Raw genomic sequence first — 19552 nt, 5'->3', positions numbered from 1 at the left:
ATATGGTAATTAGCAAGGGTGTAGAATTTAGAAGAGATGCTATGACATATCCAGTGACTTACTAAATTGTCCCTCGCAATAATTTTGATCAAACAATGAAATATATGTGTATGTAACCGCTGTTGTTGTCATTTCGGACGCATCTGAAAAAGGTCATAACATTGATATTATCTGAGAAGTTAAAGTAAATATGCTAGAAAACTGCACACTTTTAAGAAATACATGTGTGGAGTAAGAACATATAAGAGATAATAAGAGAAAATTTCAGCTGAATGATTAAGTTTACTCTCTTTAACTTTAGTTCATCTGCTTCTCTCATTTGCTCTTCTTACATTGACCATCACTCTATATAGACTAATACAATCAAATACAACAATAATTTCTCAAATATTCATTACAATATATAGCTGATAAACTGAAGTCACTTCAGTAGTATGACAGACTTGATGATTTCAACTGATTTCTATTGAACAGTCAGCAACTGAACTACAGCTCAAACTATTTAAATAAAACTAATAAAACTAGTGAGCTAAGACAGTAGTAGTGCTGACACTGTTCAGCAGTTCAAGCAAAAACCAGATCAAAAGAGCCATTCATTTTCGAATTTCAACATCGCTTGTAATGATTTTAAAAAGCACATATAGTGATGGTGAAATTGAGCTTTTCGAAACTCCGCATCGGTTACACCAAACAGTGTCGGAAAATGCTTCACTGTTTCGGAGCGGGTTTGTGAATCATTTGATTCAGATCGGAACTTCGGAGCGGGTTTGTGAATCATTTGATTCAGATCGGAACTTCGGAGTGGGTTTGTGAATCATTTGATTCAGATCGGGACTTTGGAGCGCCTATCGAAAATCTTGGATAGTTTCCATGTAGCCTACTCGTCTAGATGAACCTTAAATAAAGAAAAGGGAGGTTTAGAGCCTGATTTTTTGTTTATGTAGCCTATGTGAAATCTAACTAGCAACATAAATTAAGTTATATTTTCCTATATTCTCTTTTGAGTAGTCACACAATCCAAAGAAAACATCTTTAAAGCAGAAAGAAAAGTCACTTACAAAATGAGATGTGAATAATTCAACTTTTGTTATTAATCTGTTTGTTTTATTAGTCAAGTTTCACATTCATAAGTGTAAGTTTTCTAACAAAAAGTCCTGGTTTATAAAGAATTAGAAAATTAATTTTGTACTATCCAACATATAGCTACTGATAGAAAGGCAATTAAAACTGTCCATTTGTGTTATACAAAGGTCTTGCTTGTCTGTGAATGTAATTTCTCTTTCAAAAAACAGAACATGCTTTAAAGTACATTTTGAAAAGATTTCTCCTTTTTAAGATCTCAGACATCCTTATTCACTGATCCACACACACACACACACACACACACACACACACACACACACACATTTTACAGATTCAAGTCACCTACAAGATCAGGTTCACACAACATGCTGGTTGAATTGGCCTGATGTCCATTTTATTTAATATTGACAAAATTATTCACAAAGAATGCTTTTTTTCTCTCAAAAACTAAGGCATGTAAACTCAAACTAATGAGGCCTACGATAAATCAGTTCCACAAATAAACACAAAACCAGCCCTAATTGAAAGAAAACAAGTTGACAAAAAGATTATGACAAAAGGGCAACCCTTATGTCTCATATTAACAAATATAAACTTTTCTTAAGTCATTTGGTAAATGTTTTTCATTTGACAAATGTTTGACAATGTTTCCAATAAGTCAAAACAACCGTATAAAATATAAAATATGGAACCAGCTCAGATAACCTCTTTTTTAGATTTGCATGTGTTCACCAGTGCAGAGACGAAAAGCAACTAAAATGTTCTTCCGCATGATTTTATTTAACTGCTAAAGGACAAAAAGTTGTCAGTGTCAGTGCTTTCAGAGTAAAACATATGGCTGTGTGTTAAACAGGCTTGTTTCTCTATATCCAAGTTCTGAATACATTTTGTAACAGTTTATTGAGAAATTCATGGTATTTCCATAACTTTTGTAACAATTTATGCATAAACTGATGGTAAACCTATACTGTAAAAAACAAATAAACAGTTGTTTAAAGTAGGTGTTTGTGCTGCCTTAAAAGTTTAAGTAGGCTACAGTCAACTCAAATATCCAAGTTGTCACTTAGTACAATGTAACATTTCAAGTTGACTAAACTTACTATTTTAAAAAAAACTGTAAGGGTTCACATACTTTTTTCCCCCTGAAACTGTATATGGCATAGACCATTTCTGAAAAACAATACTCTACTTCACAATATAGCAGGATATATCTTTCTCGTGGGATGTAACATGTAGCACTATGCTGAAGGTTTAGAAATACAAAAATAAATAGTAAAGGATGTTGTCCACTTATGATCAACATCACTACCTAAAATATAAAAGGCTACATATTAATATAAATTATTCTAGAAATCTAGATAAGTTAAAGAAGCCTAGAAGCGGATTCTAAAATAATTTTGTCAAGATTTTTCAGGGTGGTCAGGCAACTGTGGATATAATTGATATTCCTGATAAGGAGGTGGAGCTGACGGGTCAGACTGATGCGAAACTGAAGGACTAAACTGACCAGGTGGTCCAACCACATGAAGAGGTGGGGCTTGTGGAGCCATAGGAGGTGGGTTGGGGTACATATTGCTTCCTGGTGGTTGATCCAAGATTGCAAAGTTACTGTTTGTAGCACCAGACACAGGCTGAGGAGGAAGAATCACAACTGGGAATTTGATTTCCGGATATGGCACATCCAGATAGACCTAGACGGAAAGCACAGATATTGCAAAACATATTACTCGCATCAAAAAGAAACCCATCTCTGTCTGAGATAAGCGATGAGCACATCCTTTGATTTAACCCCATTTTGCCAGTGTTATTGTCAGCTGCATACATTTTTGGCTCAGGTGTGTATTTTTACTATTTCACCCCATTTCCAATAAATATATTTTGCACTAGGTACAAAAAATTGTTCCACTCAGGACCTTAAAGACAAAAATATCCCCATTGAAACCTCTCTTTTTTCATCGCAGTGCCACTGAACTGTAAAATTATGCAATTTTTGTTAATTGGCTTTCATTCCATTGGCAAGACTTCAAAATTGTTTTTTTTTACTATTTTTTTTACCAGATGGTGCCATTTTTTCAAGTTTGGCCTATAAAGCAAATACTCGCTTTATTCCTGTTTTCTGCTTCTGCATATTATAGAGCCAACTGGATAAATAATGCAGCTATAATTGAATGGGTGTGCTGGTATAGATGTCAGAGTGTGGTTTGTATGTGTCAAAAAAAAGTGTGTGTGTTCTTGTAATATTTGAGAGAGGGAACTCTACTGTAAATCACAAATTTGCTGGCATCTAATGGGGAAAATATGGTACTGCGTCCAAACAAAACTTTACTGAAACCCCCGGCACCTTTTATTCCTTTTCACACAAATTTACGATTAATTACGAGTTTCGATTAATAAAGCGTAATTTTTGCACAATTACTTGAATAGCACTAACTGAAGAAATAAAGCATTGCATTAACAGTGCGTGCAAGCCCTGGAAATACAAGTCGTGAGGAAGTCGTGGCCTAATGGTTAGAGAGTCGGACTCGTAATCGAAAGGTTGTGGGTTTGAGTCTCGGGCCGGCAGGGATTGTAGGTGGGGGGAGTGAATGTCCAGCGCTCTCTCCACCCTCAATACCACGACTGAGGTGCCCTTGAGCAAGACACCGAACCCCCAACTGCTCCCCGGGCGCCACAGCATAAATTGCTGCCCACTGCTCCGGGTGTGTGTTCACGGTGTGTGTGTGTGTGTGTGTGTGTGTGCATTTGTTCACTACTCACTGCTGTGTGTGTGCACTTGGATGGGTTAAACGCAGAGCACCAATTTCGAGTATGGGTCACCATACTTGACAATACGTCACGACTTTACGACTTTTACTTTACAAGGCATTCAAATGCAAGCACTGTTAATGCAATGCTTTATTTCTTCAGTTAGTGCTATTCAACATATGTCTTTGAAACAAACAAAAAAAACATGGCATTATTTTTCTTCCATACACGTTGCACTAGGAGAAGAATAGAGTGAACTTTACCTATGTGTACCTATATGAATAAAACACGTCATATTTTAATTGAAAGGATTATTATTGCCGCTTTCCTTAGAAACCAATGTATTTAACTCACAAATATCCGTGTATTTTTAACAAATGTCTTTTTTGATAGTAATTACTTTAAATGTCTGAAACCTAAAATAAATTGTATGTGGTTGAAAACACTGAATAGCGGCAGACAAAGCATTTGAATTTAGCATTGGCTGCTCTAAATAAACTAGGGATCGTCCACATCGAATGGTTAAAATTGACACGGTTCAGGGGTTTGAAGGGGGTCAAACTGAATCTGAGATGGCACAAATACCCCTCGGTGGAAATCACATTCGGTTTAGATTGCTTTCCGTGCTTACCTACTCCACAAAGACGTTTGATATCTACAATTTTACATACATTTAATCTTGTAACAAATATACAGAAATGGTTTGAATAAGGCTCTCTTTGAAATGGTTGTGTTTACAATGATCAAACTTTGAGTTTATTGTCAATAAAAGAACATTAACACTGCTGAGATGTTATAAGAAATACAATTTTACCAAAGTAGTATCCCATTTTCTCAGTGTTTATGTTCATGGAGACACTGCCGGAGGTGAAGCGTTTCATTTGTTTATCTTTGGTTCCGTACTGAGGTGCTTAAACAAGACAAAAAAGTGAGGGAGCCTCTAAACATATAGATGAATGTATGGTAAAGACATACATGGGACTGTTATCTCACTGTTATCTTAACTCTTTACTAGAAATACGCATTGATCTGGAAAGTTTGGTCTCCAAAGAATAGACGATTTTTCCAAATGAACCTTTGAAGGTCGGTGGGAGGTGCCTATCAAGAAAAGATATGCTTTATGTAAGCTTGTACAGCAGGAAGTGAAGTCTCATTGAAAGGTTGAAATTCCTGAAAAATAGAAATACTGGTAAAAGTAGTTTGGCATAATTTTCTATTTTATTAAATATATTTTAATATTTAAGAAAAATATAATATATATGTATATTAAATACGTGCAGTCAAGCCATTTTAATATATTAATATTCATACATATTAACATTAATATTGTTTTAATATATTGATAATCAAAGTCAGTGTGGCATACTCAAACCGATATGAAGTCGGTTTGACGTTTGTCAGAGATTCAGCCTCGGAAATCTTCAAAAGTTCTTTAACAATTTAACACAATGACATAAAACACAATGTGTTCTAATTGTTTTCAAATGCAGAAGAGAACACACTGTGTTTTATCTGTTTTAATCTGCCTTAAGGTAACCGATAGACCTTTTAATGTAATAGTGCAGGTTAGGGACCGTCTGCAAAGTGCAAAACGAAGAGCAAAAAGCACAATTATTTCATCTAAATGCTTCCCTTGTGAAATGTGTAAAAAAAAAAAAAAAATTTTGGCTTTGTGTGTGTCGTATTACTGGTTCATACAAGAACATTTAGATATTGGTTTTATTCACAGAACTATAGCACAACAAAGGTTATTGAAATAGGACGATTGAGAAAAAGCTTGCAAAGCATTACGAAGAGTGTGCAGTTTACCGCCCCCTAGAGGAAGATATCGCACTTGTTTTGACCAAGTTTGACATTCAGAAGTTTAAATAACTTCATTTAGAATGCACACAGTTTCAGATGTGTCTTGTTACTAAATCTGCTAATAAATTAATTCAAAATACATGCAGTTTTCTTTCTCAAATCCAAAGGATGTGTCTTGTTACTGATTCCTAGAAGAACATTTTGATGGTGGTTTTAGCCACAGAACTATAATAGAACACAGACAATTAAACCAATACATAATTTAAACTAAATACAATCTTCTACCTCAGTTTCAAAGGCTGTGTCTTGTTATATATTTCTCAAAGAACATTTGACAGTTGTTTTGTTTTGACATTGTTAAAAGAGATGCAGAAGTCTAGAACAGCTTGCAAAACCTCCCAAGAGTCTCCAGAATTACTGCCCCCTAGAGGAAGATACTGCAGTTGTCTTGACTGAGTTTGACATGCAAACCTTTAATAAATTCATTTAAAATCAATACAGTCTTCTATTTCAACTTCAAAAGGTGTGTCTTGCGTGCTTTTATTGGTGTCATACTTCTGTGAAAACAACAAACATTAAAATGTTCTCACAAAGACCTGGAATCAGCCTACTGCATAACCACTGATTATGGAATGATAATCATTTTTAATACTTTTTCTTTAATTAATATATTTATTAACATTAATAATATCAACATGCAAGAGGAAGAAAAATCCTTGAAATTAAATCTTTTAAATTCATTTTCAGTTCATTTGCTTGCATTTAGGACACCAAGAACGTGCACAATAAAGATACTACTTTTAACTTTTTTTCTTAATTATGAAAACACCATGAATAGCCTACAAAGATTATTTATATATAAAAAAAATGTAGTTGAAACTTTGTTCTTAAAATGATTTACCTTGGAGGCAATTTAAAGATGAATGAGTAAACATGACGCCCTCGTGCCACAACAGAAGAATCTAAGAAGATTCCAAAATCAGACTTCCATGGTTGTCCTGATGGATCTTTCAGCGTCTCATTTCCTACAAGATCAATTTACAACACAAAATCAAGCTGGTTTCCTCTAACTATAAAACCAAACCTACAGCTGTACATCTTGTCTCCTGCTGCCAATATCTGCTTCTGATGTTTGAACTCAGTGAAATATCGCTTGATATGAAATAAAGCTTACCCAGGCACGCGATTGCTGGAAACAATGTAGCTGTGGGAGGGACATACTCAGGGTTGCCAGGTTGTCACAACAAAACCCGCCCAATTGCTACTCAAAACTAGCTAGTCCCCCAGTTTAAAAAATAAATAAATTAAAAATCTCATTCGGGGGGTAAAAAAAACTTTTTTGGCGGGGTTCCCCTGATAAAATTCGCATTTCAGAGGCTAAACACTAAACGCTTCAACCCGCGGACATGATAAAAGAAAAAACAACAACCTTCGGCAACAGTGTTACAGTAGCCCAATTGCGCGGGAAAACGGCGGACTTGGCAACACTGGACATAGGGTGAAGTCAGCTAAAATGGGCCACGTTTTGGTAAATGACTTATAATATCATCAAATAAGCTATGCATGAGATCTAATGATATGTTTATAAATTAGCATGGGTCTCTTAAATATATATATATATACATACAAGTATAATTGTTTTAAAACTATGAGCGTATCAGCAGGTACCTTCTTGAGCCATGGCACAACATTCAGGTAAAGTGGGCCAAACAGGTAATGGCCCATTTTTCATTGTTTTGGCTGAAATCATTTTATTTTTAACAGTAAATTGACACTATTGTCTTTAGTGTGCCATACCAACAACACCATAAATGTATTTCTTTAAATAGAAAGTTGAAGGAATATTTAATTAAACAATGCAATTAAAAATGAACTGATCATGTTATATAGTTGTGGTTTCTGTGCATTGGTGTCTTTTGTGTGCATGTATGCTTGTCAAATATATGTCAAACATTTTAAGATTAGGACATCTTTGACAAAACACAAAAACTCTTTAATATTTCCAGTATATTGTAGGTCTTTACACCTAATCATGCCAGTTAGATATTTGCTGCATTCACTTCAAAGGCAGTCTTTGCCGATCTAATTTATACATTTTATATAGCCTATGTTTATATATATTTTTAAAAACGTAAAATTTTGTATGGATACATATTTAGGCCAATAAACCTATTTTCACACTCAATTTCTGTGTGAAAGTGTGTGTGTGTGTGTAAGCAGCCCATTTTAGCTTAACCAGCCATTTGTACCTTTTTCACAAAAATCAAAGTTTCTTTTTTAAATTAAACTTTATTTAAAAAAGCATGTCAAAACATTGTTCATAAACATTTGTTTTGTTGGTAAGTTTACTTAGAATTGCTGTAGTACCCTTATTATTCATGAATGAAATTTACTATGTCATCAGGCTCAATTACCTTACTATTTCTCTGACAAGCTTGATGTAACACTCTGCCCTGCCTGCCTTAAAAAACTCAGACCAATCAAAATTATTGTTACATGTCAACAAGTGTTGAAGCAACAGTGCAAGGTCAGTTACTGTGATTGTCTGTAAAAATTTAAAGAGATATGACGCTACAACCATATTTGGCCCATTTTACCTGACTTCACCCTACTGTATTTTTCTTTTTTTTTAGCTATCATTGGGCATGGTTTATACTTATATTTGGGCTTGTCTACAGAGTGGTGGAACTATAACATCACTTTGTAGGCCAATAGGCAGTTATCATCACACTGGTTCCCTCGACAAAAAGCCAATAGGATTTTTCCATAGGCTTTTGGATTATCGCAAAAAACAAACTCTGTGTTCAACCCATAGTTCATGAATCTTTTTGTCCATCGAGACAATCTTCACAAAATAATATAACTTTTATGAATTTTGAAGCCTAAAAACAAGCAGCAGAACTAAAAAGGTAGGCTATAAACGAACTACACCACCAGAGTCGCTCGCCTTCAGCGTCACCACCACCGCGATACGACAACTTTTAACGTTCAGTGAGAAGGATTTACACTGTATATGAATTTTAATCCACGCTACATGAACCGTTTCTTATAAAAACTGGAATAAATACAAAAGTTTGTTAGGGTGGTTACACAAAATGTTATTTTATCTTTGCTTCTAGAAAATCCTCAATCTTTCCGCTTTCTGCAGCTTCAAGTGGCTGTAAACATTTAATTTTAACGAGGCTTTAAGCACTATGCATCATTAAAGTTTCACTTTCACCGTGACTAAACCGATAAATGTGGTGCTGTTTACATGACATTGACAGTAAAAAATTACCCAGCAGCTGAGTTACACAAAAACTACCCAGAATTTGGGTAAAAAATATGAAAAATAATTAAATAAAATGGCCCAACCAGCTGAACCCAGCATTTGGTTAAAAAAATTATTATAAGCCAGCATTTTTTAGAGTGTACAGCAATAAACAGTCAATGAAAGCAACATGACTGAGAGCGAGAGAACCCGTACATGTATGAACCGGAGTCAAACACAGATAAAGGAGAGACTCTGACAGAAGAAACACCTTTGAGAATGAACCAGGATGTCTCAGAATGGTTATTTAACCCTTTGATGCACTGCATGGGTCTAAAGTGACCCGACTGAGCTTTTTTTTTTTACTACATCTTTGCAAGAAATTAATGTCATTCAGAATTCCAGGAAATCCCCAATTAACTTGTTTTTGATCATCACATATTCTTATTATTTTTTCTTTACGATAATTCCAATAGCACGTGAAGGCAGCATTTGATCAGGGTTGGAGCTGAAGTCCAGGAACAGGGTTAAGCACCCCTGATTTAGGCCTACCTTTAAATGGTGAACATATTAAACGCTGCACATGGACTTCTGGGAACACTTTGAATGAATTGAACGAATCGGGGTCTCGTTTTTATTGAACCGGTTCTATAAATCTCTACAAAGCATCAGAAGTGTCACTAACTCCTCTCGATCACTGGAGGTCAGTGTCTGCATGTCTAATACACTACAGCCACTAAAACACCAACACCAGTGATTCAGACTGAGAGGAAGTTCATTTGCTGTAAAGAAATGACAAACACACAGTAAACACCAAAGTTTGTAGAAATCATCGACTACAATATAAACAACACATTTCTCTTTTGTTTGTTTTAGGTTCTATTATAGTTTCAAGCTCACACAACTATGAGTTCAAGAGAGAAAAAAAGTTTATATAGGCTACTAATTAGATGAGAAACGTGAATCAATATTGAGATATTAAGACTTTTGATTGCAGATGTTTGCGTATTGGCAAAAATTAGCACAGATATTGTTCAGATGAGACACTTGAGATTGTCTTTTTATATGTCAAAGTATTTTAGAAACAACATTTCAGCTTAATCTCCATTTAATGACTTAGGAGAGATAGTTGAAATATTAAAGAGATTTTTATGTGAGCATGTTACTTTGTGTCCTGTGTCCAGTATATCAGAGCAAATTAAAAATTCATTATCCAAACATCATACATTAAATCACGCAGGTTTTTGTAATTACATTTATATAGGATCAAGACACATAAGAAATAATAATATACTAACTCCAGCACCAACATATTTCACACAAGGAAGCAAGATGCCTCCTATGTTCCTCAAGACAAAATATAGTGTGGATGAAGCCTGTCAGATTTCCCTGGAGAGAGGGAATATTGCCCTGGAGAGAGGGAATATTGCTATATTGAATTATCTGTAAGAGTCTGAGAAGGTGGTCAATAACATGGGCTTCTTCTTGACCTGGTGAAGCGGTTAATGTCACACCGGTGAAACGCTGAGATGTTTGTCCAGTGCTGAGGATGTGCTGAAGCTCAGCTGCTGAACCTGGAGCAACTGCTGTAAACCATGGCTTATCATTGTTGAATGTTAAATAAGTCCTGGTAGAAATGCATATATCCTCAGAAACTAATATAGGATGTTACAGTCTCTGAGAGTTCATCCAGATCGGTGGTAGCAGCTTCAAAAACACTCCAATCAGTGCAGTGAAAAAAGGCTTGTAAAACCCACTCTTTTTTGCTGGTCCATCTCTTTACAGTCTTTACTACAGGTTTAGCAGATTTAAGTTTTTGCTTGTAGGTTGGTATAAGATGAACCAGGCAGTGGTCAGAGAGCCCCAAAGCTGCCCGTGGGACAGAGTGATATTCTTTATTGTGGTGTAACAGTGATCTGTTACTGTCTCTGGTGGGACATGTGATATGCTGTTTGTAATTTGGCAGTTCACGGGAGAGTTTGGCTTTATTAAAGTCCCCAATAATGATTCTGAAAACAGAGTCTGGGTGTTGTTGCTCTGTCTCTATGATCTGATCAGCGAGTTTCTGTAAAGCCGAGCTCACGTGTGCTTGCAGAGGAATCTCACGAGAATGAGTGAACTGGAGACAACTAGTGAGCCAGTTAAAACTGTATGTCTACTGTAAGACAGTTTCTGACAGGCATGGTTAATTTGGCTTTCCTTCTAAATGTTCAAGAAATCTTGTGTGAGTGAATTAGATGTTTAACTAACATTTCATAATACTACACTTTTTTATTTTTTACTGTTATAAAGTTATAAAACATCAAGAAAAGTGAACATTTTAACAATAAAACCCCACCAGGATCAGAAGCATAATTTAAAAGTGCTTCATTAGCAAAAGCATTGTGGTCCAGAATGCAATTCTCATGCAGTATTCTGGGAGCAAAGATGATTTCACACACATTGTGCCTAATGTTTTGCTGAACAAGCAACTCAGTCCCAAACCAATTAGCACTAGTGCCATAATGAGAAATCAAAACAAAAGGGACAGAAAGGCAATTAAAAATATGCCCAAATGACTCCGCATTCAGCAAACTGAATCACTCCATCATACAAAATATATCAAGCAAAAGCATAACGATAGCTTGCACTGTAAAACAAATGCAGATCGGGGCTAGCTGTCACATGGCTTGTCTCTCAGTAATTTTGAGGTTTGTTTAATCTGTATAGCCTAATACATATTATTTAGTGCTTTATAATTGTTCTACTGCTCGCATTTTGCCAAAAAGACAACAATATGCTGTTTAACGTTGCATTTCCATTGTGACAACATGCCCCGGTCTCTTCCACAGTTCTGATCACCCGTCCAGTGTCACACTGACCTCTCTGCTGGTCACCTACAGAACAACACAAACTCACTGACCACAACTAGTGAATCTAAAGGCTCATATTCATATAAAGTCACATCCAGATTAGGTGTTTGTTTGCTTACAGTGTTTCCTCTCAGATGATTATTGCTCATCAGGTGATGTCGCCAGTTATGATCGTCTTGAGGTATTAATTTTCCTCGGATATTGTGTTGTGATGATCAGCTAGCACGTGCTGGTTTTGTGCTGAACTACATCTCTCAATTATGTTAGATCACGGGAGAGTTTTAAAATTAAATATCGTGGTACTGCAATGAATAGAATATTATAAACCGAAAAAAGCAACATCTAAACCAACAACAAGCCGCTAATAGGTGTGTTCGACTTGAAGCGGCGCTGCGCAGAATGACATCAAAGTAACGCGAGAGCGATAAGAGAGCAGACGGATCCTTATGCTTTCGAATCGCTCTCGCGATACTTTGATGCCATACACTGATCATTCTGCGCAGCGGCGCTTCAAGTCGAACACACCTACTATCGATGTTTGGCGTCCTACATCACGTGGGAACGCGTCGCGCCATATTTATTTATTTTTGACAGGAAGGACAAACGTATTGTGATCAGAAGTGTAGCCAGAAACGGGACTCTGGGTGTGCATCAGAAAAACTGGGTGTGCCACATTTATTGCCAGATTAATGTGCAAAAAAATCAGACTCTGCGTAACTAACGTTACAGAACAGACTGGGGTAATATAACTCAGGCTCACTGACAGAATTTCATGTGAAATGTTCTCGCCATATTACCGTCATTTTAGATTCCGACTTGTAAAAGCATTCACGTCCTCGTCCTTATTATGAGCCATTTTCCGAAGCTTTCTCGCTCCTCAAGACAATCACATATAACAACTCTTTTACCGTGCTAGTTTCTAGTCAAACGCGCTCAAGCCACTAGCCTAATCATACACACACGACATAAACTCCTTTTAGTCAAGTACCAGTTGTGTTACAATAGATTTTAATAGTACTGGCCAGAATACGTTTTTTTCACATAGGCGTTTACACACAAATTAAGCAGTTTAAAAGTTTACATAGCTACGCTTGTTGTTTAAACGGTCAGATATGTTGTATTAAAAACTATTTAACCAAAATAAAGGCAATTATCCTGTAAACATGTCGTCGTATGTAAGTTTTGAGGATTTATTAGCCTATCTGTAAGTACTTGTTCATGTATACAAAGTAAAAAAGCTGGTGTTTTTGTAAACAATCAAACAAGAAAGAAATAAGAAAAAAAAAAAAAAGAGAGAATTTGCCATTGTTCCACACTGCTGCTGTTTCGGGCATTGCCACAGCTGGCTCTTTTAGATGAATATGCACTGTGTGTCAGTGTGTGCACATATCAACTTGATTATAAGCCTATTACTGCATGACATGGAGGCGCCTGTGCAATCCACTGCATTTGTTTTCCCTTCGGAAATAACTTTCTCTGATTTATTTGTGTACACTCCCAATAACACCAAAAGGTTGTGCTTTTGTAAAATAGAGAAAATAAAAAAGATGTGCTTTCTTTCATCTCATGCAGTCTCCGTGAAATGTAGCGCGTCACCTACTTGCCTCACAAAGAAATCAACAGAAAGCTTGAAATGTCTATTAAACGAATCAATTTAAAAAAAATCTCTAATTATGTAGTTGGAATAAAAAGGTGCATTTCTCTATTCAAGACACGTTCATGTGGAGATGGCGACACTGACTGAGAAGAAAGCACTAGTTTATTAACAAATAATTATACCCCCCCCCCCCCCCTCCCACTTGGCACAAGGAACCGATCCATTTTTAAAATAAAATGCTGTGACATTTCGAAAAGTGCGCCTACTAATCACGTCATGTTATATTGCAATGCACGAGCTATGCATGCATAATGAGTCAAATGTTTTTAATTTATTAATTTTTTTATGTGTGGGGGTGATATGGGGGTGCTTTGGTCTTTCTTAGTGCCGCATGTTTATTACAATTATAAAAAAATTATTCTGCATCTATTTTTAGGTGTGCCAGCTGCCACTGTGGCACCGGCACACCCTGGCACACCCGTGGCTATGCCCCTGATTGTGACACCCCCTTCTTTAGAACAGAAGCGTTGCATAAAAATGGCTTCACAGGCAAGGATATTGTGGCTACTAAGATTGCACCTAAATCAACAATTTATAGGATCATCAAGAACTTCAAGGAAAGAGGTTCAATTCTTGTTAAGAAAGCTTCAGGGCGTCCAAGAAAGTCCAGCAAGCGCCAGGATCGTCTCCTAAAGAGGATTCAGCTGCGGGATCGGAGTGCCACCAGTGCAGAGCTTGCTCAGGAATGGCAGCAGGCAGGTGTGAGCGCATCTGCACGCACAGTGAGGCGAAGACTTTTGGAAGATGGCCTGGTGTCAAGAAGGGCACCAAAGAAGCCACTTCTCTCCAAAAAAAACATCAGGGACAGATTGATCTTCTGCAGAAAGTATGGTGAATGGACTGCTGAGGACTGGGGCAAAGTCATATTCTCTGATGAAGCCTCTTTCCGATTGTTTGGGGCATCTGGAAAAAGGCTTGTCCGGAGAAGAAAAGGTGAGCGCTACCATCAGTCCTGTGTCATGCCAACAGTAAAGCATCCTGAGACCATTCATGTGTGGGGTTGCTTCTCATCCAAGGGAGTGGGCTCACTCACAATTCTGCCCAAAAACACAGCCATGAATAAAGAATGGTACCAAAACACCCTCCAACAGCAACTTCTTCCAACAATCCAACAACAGTTTGGTGAAGAACAATGCATTTTCCAGCACGATGGAGCACCGTGCCATAAGGCAAAAGTGATAACTAAGTGGCTCGGGGACCAAAACGTTGACATTTTGGGTCCATGGCCTGGAAACTCCCCAGATCTTAATCCCATTGAGAACTTGTGGTCAATCCTCAAGAGGCGGGTGGACAAACAAAAACCCACTAATTCTGACAAACTCCAAGAAGCGATTATGAAAGAATGGGTTGCTATCAGTCAGGATTTGGCCCAGAAGTTGATTGAGAGCATGCCTAGCCGAATTGCAGAGGTCCTGAAAAAGAAGGGCCAACACTGCAAATACTGACTCTTTACATAAATGTCATGTAATTGTCGATAAAAGCCTTTGAAACGTATGAAGTGCTTGTAATTATATTTCAGTACATCACAGAAACAACTGAAACAAAGATCTAAAAGCAGTTTAGCAGCAAACGTTGTGAAAACTAATATTTATGTAATTCTCAAAACTTTTGGCCACGACTGTACATAGTTTACATTTTTATTTCAGTTTTTTGTCATATTTCAGTTACAATTTTAGTTCTTCAACTTTTAGTACTTCTTATTTCACATAACATTTTTACATTATAGCTAAAATTGGTTTTATTTCAGTTAACAAAATAATTTTAATAGTCTTAGTTTAAGGTAGGCCTAATGATAACCGCGCTGCCTGAATTGTATTAAAAAGTTTAGCATTTTCAAGTGTTCCTCCTCAAGTTAATATAATTAGAACCATATGTTTTGTTCTACATAAATAACGCACCATCATACCTCAAACGAGCGTTCACTGAAATGAACTGCTACTGTATATAAGGACGGCAATAAGTTGTCTGATTTCTCAAACAAAAATTTAACATTCTCTTTGTAGGTTACTATAGCATTAGAGAAGATACTGTCAAATACTGACTTTTTGTTAACTGAAAGAACACAGAAATTGTGAAAGATTAGCAGACCAAGAGCGCGTGATCTGAATCACTAAGACCTTCACAAACACATGCTGCTCTTTATGCATTTGGCCAGAATTAACATCAAAATAACAGATGTCTCAAAAAATGATGCCTTTCATTGTTGATTCAGCGTCAAATGTCAACGTCTAAACCTGGCATTGTGCTTTACAGACATTGTTGGCTCCTTGACATATTGCCTTTGTTCCTCTTTTGGATGAAAGCATGCATGAATGCAAATGTATTGATGCAGCTGCAGCTTAATGATTATTAAATCAATCAATCTGAGGGCAGGAGAAGCCGTTTTCTCAACAGGCTCAATAGTTCAGATGTGCTTCTGCAGTCAGAGTGACCCAGTTCTGTTGGTTTTCTGTATTCCTGCGTCACAGAACTATGAGTTCAGATGCATGAGGGGTTATAAAGGCCGAATGCAGCATAAAGCAGCGTGTGTCCAGCGGCCCTCAGACGAGTGGGCTCCATCTCTTTACGGCCCTCTGTCTGGCGTCGTCTCGGCCCCCCGTGGCTCCTCACATTTGTAGGCTCTCCTGAGGCTTCATTAAAAGCACGTACATGGAGTGCAAAGTCGATTTGCTCTCGACTGAAGCTTTCTAGTGTCCCGAACCCTCCACAGATCTCAAAATATAAATGCAGCGAAATAACCAGTTATTTTTATGGTCAGAAAGATATGAGAGTTTGTGTACAATTAGGTTTGTCTTTATATGGTAATTAGTCAAGTACAGTCCAAAAACGTGAGAAAACAATGAAGATATGGGATTTTGTATGCTTTAGAAATAAAGAACGAAATAATGACTGGGTTTTGAAAAATGTGATATATTTCAAAAGTTGTTAAAAAATGAAGAAAATGTAATATTGTGCTCGGTTTCTAGTTGAATCTTCTTTTATTCTTTGTCTCCAAGTTAAAGTTTTTGTTAATATTTGAATAAGTTTTTATTTTATAATTTCTGTTTTCACTTTAATTTTAGTATCAAGTTATTTTGTAAAATTTTGTCATTTTTGTTATTTTTCATAAAATGTCTATAATTTATACATTTTTATTTATTAGTTTTAGTTTAATTATTTGAGTTAATTTTACTACTTTAAATGAAGATGAAAAATTTTGCTTTGGCCACTAGATACAAAATATAGAAAAATGAAAGATGACATCATAACCTGTCAAAGCGACACTTGTGAATGTGGCTTTATTTGTGTCAAAGTTGTATTATTTATTAGTCACGGTTGTATTATTTGTTTCATTTAATTTTAGATGATTTTGTTTCATTATTTGCATGAGTATTTTCCCCTGCTGTCTGTGAATAGAATGGAGACACATTGTTTGGACTGTGAACAGTTGAGATTGACTGATTTTAGCAATAATGTTGTAGCTTCACAATACCGGTTAGTGGAAAATACAGCAGCTGAATGTTAGTCATTCTCAAGGGAAAAGCTAAGAAAAAAGCCATTGAAAAATAGGAAAGAATAGAAAACACAAGTGGACAAATGGGAGTTTGACCTCCAACAGAGCAGCGCTTTCAATGTAAACATGTTGTTGTCATTCCAGGTGAATCAGGTCAGTGGTTTTCAGTGACTGTAACGGCCAAACGTCCCTAACAAAGCATGACTGAAACTAAGAGCAACAGACTTTTACAATAAATAAACAGTATTTTGTTACATAAAACCCTGAAGTTCTAGTTAAGTTAAGAAACAGTTCACCCAAAAATGAAAATGTGCTGATAAAAACATCACAATAATCCACACCACCCCAGTCAATCAGTTAACATCTGAAGAAGACAACTTTTTCCTCGCTAAATACTTGATGCAAGCAAATCACATTTAGTGCTTAAGTCCTACAGCAAACACAAGCGCTTATAGGACTGTGAAGTTAATTTGCAAGCTAATAAGGGATGCATTGCAGATTCCCTGTATCATCATAAAGCCGAATGGATTTTTGGCTTCCAGTGAACAAAAACAGGACAGAAGCAGCCTACTGATAAATGAATGCAGGATCTGCTCTTTCAACACTTCTTATAGATTAAACCAGAAGCAGGCCAGAGAGAACCTGACCAAGCTTTACACAAACATTAATTTGAATGAAAAAGTGCATGAAATGTTTCAGAATATAAAAGGATCGTTCCCATTTTTAAAGTGTGAGGGGATATTAATTTGATTGAATGCCATCGTGGTCTAATTGAGGTTATGCAAACTGCTCATGCTGCAAGATAATCAAGAAACAACAATCACATGTCATGATACAGAAGACTCAGACTCGTCACTGTGTGTGATCATAAACCCCAATTAGCTGGAATTAACATCGTGGCAGACTGTCAATGTCATTATCTCAATGTTGATATGCAAAAATGCTAACAACTCTTTCATGTATTCAATTACATTTATTTGAGAAGCAAAATGACTAAAGATATTAAATCTTGTTTTCTGAAATATTGATCAAAATTAAGTGCTTTTTTGCTTAAAGCAAGAAAAAAAGGATTTGCCAATAGGGTCAGAAAAATAATCTTCTTTTCTGTTTGAATTAAATCATTTTTCTAACCCCTTTGGCGGATTTTTTTTTTTTTTTTTTTTGTGTTGTTTTAATAATTAATATAATTTGATAATTTTGGAAACGTTCAGTCAGAAACTGAGATCAATGAGGCCTATCGATGGTGTGAAAAACAAAATCCCACAAAAGTAAAAAACAAAAATAGGAGAAGTTGTTCAACTTCAGCTAACTCAGTACAGTAAGTTTTAGTCCGATGCAATAACATTACCTCACATTTTCTAGGAAAATAAAATCCTCTCCAGGTCAAAATAACCTGAACACAACATAAACTCACTTTATTTTGATGCAAGTTTCAGAAAACAGGCTTAATATCTGAAGTCATTTTGCATCTCAAGTAAATGTATCTTGATATAGATGTTTGTACTGGAAAACAAGATAAAAACAATTACACAAATTTCAGCGTGCATTACTTTTCATATTGTTTTAAATGTACAGAAAAAGTAATTTTTGCAGTTTAGTTTCATGAAATGCTCTTTTATGTTTACTGGGGAGGAAGTTTTAATTTCTGAAAGTTGCAGTATTTTTTTAATAGCACACTGAAGTATTTTACCTAAAAGTTCAAGCGAAAGGATTCCTGAGCGTTTTAATACAGATGGTGAGAAAGAAGAATCGTTCACGATGCACAATACAGATTTGCCGCAGAACGATGTAAGGTATCATTAGCATGGGCAGCCGTGCTTTAAATTTAAAATTTATCCTCCCAAGTCATTATCAAAGAGACGCTTCTGCTGAGAGAGACATTGGGTAACATTTGCCCATGAATATTTAATAGGAGTGGTATTATTTGTTATAACGTGTCAGACTGTAATACAACACAAGAGTCCATTATGATCCTCCAGAGAGCAATTAAACAGGAATCGGTGAAAGACTTCATGACCGCTGCTCAGATCCACAGTGACGAATGAACTGAACATCTTTGAGTCTAATTAACACGCCTATAGTCAGACGGGAAGGGGAAATAGTAATTAGAGACTAACTGTGTGTGTCTGTGTTTGTATCTGTATGTATATCATTCGCATCTCAACTCACGCACAAACACATGTTGAGTTCCATGCATTTAATAATATTTATAAGTTGATTTTCTCAAGGGGACCAAAAATATCCCCACAAGGTCAAAAATGTCAAATTTTATCACCTATGTGGGAACATTTAGTTTGTTGGATCAAAGAATGCGAATATAAACTATGCTGGATGCAAATAATAAAATACAACTTACCTTAATAACAGTCATGCATCCAATTAATTGCTGCAATATTTGTTTACATTTATGCACGTAGAAGACGCTTTTATCCAAAGTGACTTACAAAAGAGAAACAAAAGCATTTCGTCAAGGAGCCAACCGTATTTGATCAAAAATACAGTAAATACAGTAAAATAGTGAAATATTACAAATGTAAAACAGCTGTTTTCTGCGTGATTCTGTTAAGCTGTAATTTATTTCTGTGATCAGAGTTGAATTTTTTCAGCATCATTACTGCAGTCTTCAGTGTCACATGATCTTCAGAAATCATAATAATATACTGATTTAC

General features: G+C 36.1%; 1 long non-coding RNA gene across 1 annotated transcript; it reads right to left on the bottom strand.

The window, feature by feature from the left end:
- Positions 1-1092: 1092 nt before the first annotated feature.
- LOC306875833 lies at positions 1093-6852 on the bottom strand. Its single transcript, XR_013784772.1, has 3 exons — positions 6806-6852; positions 6533-6656; positions 1093-2774 (listed from the first exon to the last, which is right to left on the bottom strand). It is a non-coding gene; the product is annotated as an uncharacterized lncRNA (long non-coding RNA).
- Positions 6853-19552: the final 12700 nt, after the last annotated feature.

Source organism: Barbus barbus, assembly GCF_936440315.1.
Source record: "Barbus barbus genome assembly, chromosome: 10".
In the NCBI taxonomy this organism is placed as follows: Eukaryota; Metazoa; Chordata; class Actinopteri; order Cypriniformes; family Cyprinidae; genus Barbus; species Barbus barbus.
The sequence above is the reverse complement of the archived record's forward strand: the minus strand, read 5'-3'. Positions and strand labels throughout refer to the sequence as shown.